Source organism: Gekko japonicus, unplaced genomic scaffold, assembly GCF_001447785.1.
Source record: "Gekko japonicus isolate JY-2015 unplaced genomic scaffold, Gekko_japonicus_V1.1 scaffold849, whole genome shotgun sequence".
NCBI lineage: Eukaryota > Metazoa > Chordata > Lepidosauria > Squamata > Gekkonidae > Gekko > Gekko japonicus.
The window spans coordinates 629,943-636,278 of NW_015163112.1; positions in this window are offsets into that span (position 1 = coordinate 629,943).

Below are 6,336 nucleotides of genomic sequence, written 5' to 3' on the forward strand. Positions count from 1 at the left end.
GAAACACCTACCTCCCCCCCCCCCCCCCCAAGTTGGCAAAAAGCAATCTGGACGCATGGGAGGGATTTATTGACTTTTTAAATTTTAAAACATTTATATCCCACCTTTCCTTGCAGTTCAAGGTGGCTTCCAATAATAGTTAAAACATTTTCTGTTAAAATAGTTGAAAAGATCTTCAGGGTATGAGGGGAAATGGAGGAAAACCACTAGGAATATTATCCTTGCACATATAGTCCGTTGCCATGGTGAATGCTTCTGAATTTGCCCTGGGTCATTTTGTCAGATCTCTGAAGCTAAGCAGGGTCGGCCCTGGTTAATACTTGGATGGGAGACCACCAAGGAAGTCCACTACGTACAGGCAGGCGATGGCAAACCACCTGTTTGTCCCTGGTCTTGAAAACCCTACCGGGTCGCCGTAAGTCAGCTACATCTTGACTGCAAAAAAAGAGAGAGAGAACACAATAAGGTATCATCCCCATCAGGAGGCAACCAAAAACATTTTTGTTGTTGTTGTTGTTACGTGGGCATCGGAAAGCTGGAGAGTTCGCTTGCTGGCTGGAACCCCCTTGCTGTAAATGGTTCGCCAGCTTTTGCTTCTTAGGTTTATATGATACTTTGGTTGTCGTTTTGTGATTCGCTATTTTTGTCATTTGGTTTTTAAGAAATGATTCTTTCAGTCATTTTTTTCCTGTTCGCTGGTCATAGAAGCAGTTACTTACCTGTTACAGGTTTATCCTGTCATTCCTCAGGTCAGCATGTGTAGGTCTCCCTTCCTCCATTTTATCCTCACGAGAATCCTGTGAGGTAACTTTCACTGAGAGAAAAAGTGACAGGTTGAAGGTCACCCGACATGTTTGATCGCAAGGGTTGCCAACCTCCAGGTGGTAGCTGGGAGATTCCCCAGGTGACAGTGATCCGTTTACCTGAAGAAAATGGCCACTTTGGCAGTTAGACTCTGTGGCATGATGCCTCAACCCCTGCCCTCCTCAGAATTCCACCCCCAAAATCTCCAGGTATTTTCCCAACCCTGACCTGGCAACCCTATACATCGCTGAACGGGGATTTGAACTCAAATCTCCCTGACTCTAGTCCAGCACTACCCACTATGCCACCCTGGCAGACCAGACTTGCAGGTTTCCAAAATGTCACCCACATGACCTCTTTCTGCCTGTACAGGTCACGCCAGGCTTTATCCGGCCTCAACACTGAAACCAGCCCCTAAGGTATCACAAATCAAAATGAAAGAGGGAGTCATCCTCCAATTGACATTCATCACCTTTCAGTAAGGCCTCTCCCTTGTGAGATATCGCCTTACCACATTGAATGAGTAGATCGCATGCCTCTCCCCCCCCAACACCACCACCCAAGGGAAGAGAGGTCTCAATTCCTGATGAACTTGCATTTCAGCTGCCAACAAAGATAACATTGCCGACCCAGCTCAGTTTGAGTGATGGCTGTCTGATAAAGACCACATAGCAAGGGTTTTCTGGCAGGCAAGGGAGGAAGCCCACGTGAAGAATGCGCACTACGTGAACCCCCTTGCGCAAAGGTGCCATGTCAAACCACTTGCCTCGGCTTGTGTTGCCACCGGGCATTCCTCCTCATACAGAGCTGGGGTGAAAAGCTGCCAGGTTCCCATGGGCAATGTCATCGATGCCAACAGGTGATTAAACTTCAAAATAAGCCCCATAAATCACTCCCCAGAAGTCTATATGTCCCATTCAGTACCGATGTGGTCCCCTTGCAATTAAGAAGAGAGCACTCTCTGTGTCCTTCGGCCCTGGGAACACCTGGGCTTTGGGGGTCCCCCAGCCCCGTGGCCAGGATTTTTTAAAATAGGGGGGCCTTTTTTAAAAGTCAGGGGGCCCTGAAATTCACAGCCTCCCCCCTGCTTGGTCTAGTGGTTAAGTGTGTGGACTCTAATCTGGGAGAAACGGGTTTGATTCCCCACTCCTCCACTTGCACCTGCTGGATGACCTTGGGCAAGCCCTAGTTTCTGTAAAGAGCTCTCTCAGCCCCACCTACCTCACAGGGTGTCTGTTGTGGGGAGGGGAAAGGAAAGGAGTTTGTAAGCCGCTCTGAGACTTTGAGTGAAGGGCGGGGTATAAATCCAATCTCCTTCTCCTCCTCTTCTTCTTCTCATTTAAAGGGTCCTTTTAAATGCGTTGGAGGAGAAGCGAGGGCTGCGCACCTGCACTCCAAGCCACGAATTTGCAGCTTGGAGTGCAGGCGCATGCAGCCTCCTCCCACTTCTTCCCAAAAGTCGTGGGGCCTTGGGAGGAAGTTGGGGGTTCAGGCCCCAAGAGGGCCTACTGTAGCTATGGGCCTTGGTCCCCCAAGCTTCAGTGAAAAATAGGGGTGGGGGAAGTCCAAAATACTGGTGGGCATCTCTGAGAACTGTTCTCTAACCATCACTTTTGCAGCTGACTCCAAGCATTCTGGCACTCTTTGTCATGGGCCGTATCTGGCTTTCCTTGCACAAATGAATGGTGTGTTTTGGGGAGGGGGCAACTACTCCAGCAATTTCCTTATCTGCTGCAGAAACTTCCATAACCCAGGTGCCTCCGTGTGTCTTTATGTCGGCGTGTTGTTAAGCACCATAAAAGCATGAGCTGCGTAAGAACAATTACTTTTAATTTCAGGGACTTTTGCCTACTCAGAAAGAATAGGCTCCTTAAATCAATAACAAAGGCCCTGTGTAAAAACAATACCCAGGAGATCACACAGGATTTTATGCAGGTCGAGGCAATGGAAAGTCAAGGGCAACATAAAATTTGTTATGAACATCTTGACCTAGACCGTGTTTTTTTTAGTTTGCGTCCTTATAATTAAAGATAACAATACTACACAATGCCACTTGGTGATATTATCAACATGGAGCAAGGGGTTGTTAATTCAGGGTGGGATTATGCATGGGACGGAGTTCCAGACTTCCAGGATCCTGTTAACAGACATTTTCTTTTTTGACAGAATGCGGCTTTTGAGGCTGCAGCATGACCAGTGATCCTGACATGGCGTGGGGACGTCTTAACCCCATTTTTCCTACTAAAAATTAGTTCTTATATCATGGTTGTATTTTGTTGTTTGCCAACCTCCAAGGGGTGGCTGGACATCTGTTGGGATTACAATTGATCCTCAGGTGACAGCAGGGGTCTTGTTGTAGAAAAAGAGCTGCCGGAGCTCATTAGCATAACTCATTAGCATAACTTATTTGCATATGCCACGCCCCCTGACATCACCGGAAGTGACAGAAGGCCACACCCCCTGACATCACCGGAAGTGTGTCAGAAGGCCCGGCTACTTACCCTCCTGCTTCATCCTCATTCCCAAACGGAATGAGGATCGAAGCAGAGGGCGGGGTAAAGAAGGGGCGGGGCTTCACCACGTGACCGCCCCACCCCCTAGAGGTTCTCTTCCGGAGCTCCATACCTGAGAGCTCCCCCCCGACTAGAGCCCTGATTCCGATATCAAAACAGTAGTGGCTTGAAACCTCTCAGTTAGACCACAAATACCCTTGACTTTACTATTTATAGATCTAGTGTGGAAGTTATGGTGCGGTGGCATTGTCAGTGAATAGATTAGACATATGGGCTATGAATCATCCGAGGGAAAACCATAGAGTTTTCCCTTGGATGATTGTGGCCCCGCCCCCAATGTCCCCGACGTGCTTGTGTCACTTCTGTGTGACGTGCTTTGGGGGTAGGGTTCCCCCCGGGGGCCCGATCCGGCGGCGGCGGGGAACGGGCCTCCCGGACGGGGGTTTCCCCGCCCCCCGGGGGGACTTGGCATCCCTAGTATTCAGGTTAAATTGCCGTGTTGGCACTTTGCGATAAATAAGTGGGTTCTGGGTCGCAGTTTGGGCACTCGGTCTCTAAAAGGTTCGCCATCACTGCTCTATGGGATTATACCCCATTGAAGTCCCCCCCTCCCCAAACCCCGCCCTCCTCAGGCTCTGCCCCTCAAAAGCCCCAGGTATTTCCCAACCTGGAACTGACAACCCCGTCCGGTGCTTCACTTGTGGCTCAGCTGCGTTGACTTCTGACCAGGCAGATTGTGCTGCAGAAATTCTACCTGGTCCCAGCTGCCCCCGCACACCCCCAGGAATGTAAAGATACCTAGGGAGCTGTGTTGTTTGAGGGACTATTGTCTTTTGCAGCAGAATGCTTTATGGCAACTTTACAGCGGTTTGCAGCACTGTGATTCTAGCAAGACACACCGGGTTGCCAACCTCTCGGTGGGAGAAGTCATCTCCAGATGACACAGATCTGCCCCCTTGGAGAAAATGGCTGCTTTGGAGGGTGGACTCTATGGCATTATAGCTGGCTGAGGCCACTCCTCGAACCCTGCCCTCCCCAACCCCCCCCCCCCCAAAAAAAATCTTGTAGGAGAAGGATTTCATGTCAGGAAGGTAACTATGATTAATTTATTAATTCAATTCAATTTATACCCCGCCCTCCCTACGGAGGCAGGCTCCACTATATGTGGAGCAGAAAGGAATGCTGAAGGCGGGAGATGTTCTGTTCTGTTGGTGGGTTGCTAAATGGAGTATGTTCTGTTTTAGTGTTAGGTAAGACTAAAATGTAACTGATTGCAATCGGTATAATTGTGTTTGCTGACCACCGAAATTTTAATGATGTGCGCCCACAAGCAAGGCATGAAAGCAATTGCCTTCCCACACTGTTGCCCCTCCCCTCGGTTATTAATGTTGAGTGGTATACAATGCCTGCACCGTTTAGTCATCATGGTTCATAGCCAGTGGGTTAGATCCAGGCAGCTTTTCCAGTCGATCTCACCCAGTTGTCCTCCTTACTACATGACCTCTGTCCCACATGACGTCTGTCTGTGCAGGTCCCATGATCGCCAAGATATCTTTTTTAGGTGTTCTGAGGGGGATCCCTTGTCTCTTTTTAACCAGTGAAAAAGATAGTTGGATCCAACTCACTGACAGAACCACCTTCATTAATTGGTCTAACCCTTTTTAAGACCATCTTCAGCCATCCCTACATGCAGGGCTATTTCTGGGCAGGAACGCACAGGAACAGAGTTCTGGCCGGCTCCCAAGTTGGCCACGCCCAGCAGGAACTCATTAGCATAATAGGCCACACCCAACAGCAGAAACGCATTAGGATTGGCTACATTAGGGGTGTGTGGCCTAACATGCAAAGGAGTTCCTGCTACAAAAAAAGGCCCTGGGTTTTGACAACAAACAAGGTAAACAGAATAACAAGCAAAAGGTGGGTGTGGCTGGATAACCACACTTCTGGTAACATGGGGGTGCGGCCTAATGTGCTAATGAGCTGTGCTGTCAGGGGTGTGGCCTAATATGCTAATGAGTTTCTGCTGTTGGGTGTGGCCTATTATGCTAATGTGTTCCTGCTGGGCTTTTTCTACAAAAAGAGCCCTGCCTACATGATTCCCATCATTTACGTATGTGCTATATGAAGAAACACATCTTTTTGTCTGCTTTGAATGTACTCCCCACCAACTTCCTTGGATGACCCCAGTTTCGAGGATTGTGGGGAAAGAACCTGAAGTTCTCTACCTATTTTCTCCAAACAGGGCATCATTTTTAAATCTTTATCATCCCCCCTTGATATCTCTTAGCTGAATTAAATGTCTACAAACTTCCCTCTTGTTGAGATCCTCCATACCCTCAATAATTTTGGTTGCTCCTTCTATGTACCTATTACTGCTCCATGACACCATTTTTGTAGTGGGATGGCCAAAAATGGTCCACACAGTATTCCAAAGGTAGCCAGACTATAAATGCTGCCATCTGATCACTGAATCTCTTTCCTAATAATCCCTAGAATGGAATGTGCCTTTACATCCACTGCACACTGAGCTGATGTTTTCATCGAACTGTCCACCAGAACCCCAAGATCTCTTTCGTGGTCAATCAAATTTTCATCCTAATGTGCCACAAAGCTCTTCATTTCTGCTCCATCGTGCCCCACCTTCTGTTGCTGACCCACACAACTTGGATAAACACTTCTGAAGCTCTTTGCAATATGTTTGGATTTTCACTATCTGTAAACCTTCCCCCTCACTCATCCCTGACTCCTCCAGATAATTTACAAAGAAGCACTGGTCTACTGCTTTTTGCACCAGTTCCAGTAGAGAGCCCTTGGGGACTCCGGTGCTTCAGTCTATCTGTTGTGAGAACTTTACCCCTACTCCTATTTCTGTTTTTAAGCAATTGCCAGTCCTCTTATCTTATGACCACTAATAAGTCTACTGCCTTGTTGGCTCAGACCAAAAGCATCGTTGCGCACTCCTAGCAATGAGAAGTTCTATTGGCGGCACTTAACCTGGGGTCATTCCCTTCTTTTTTCC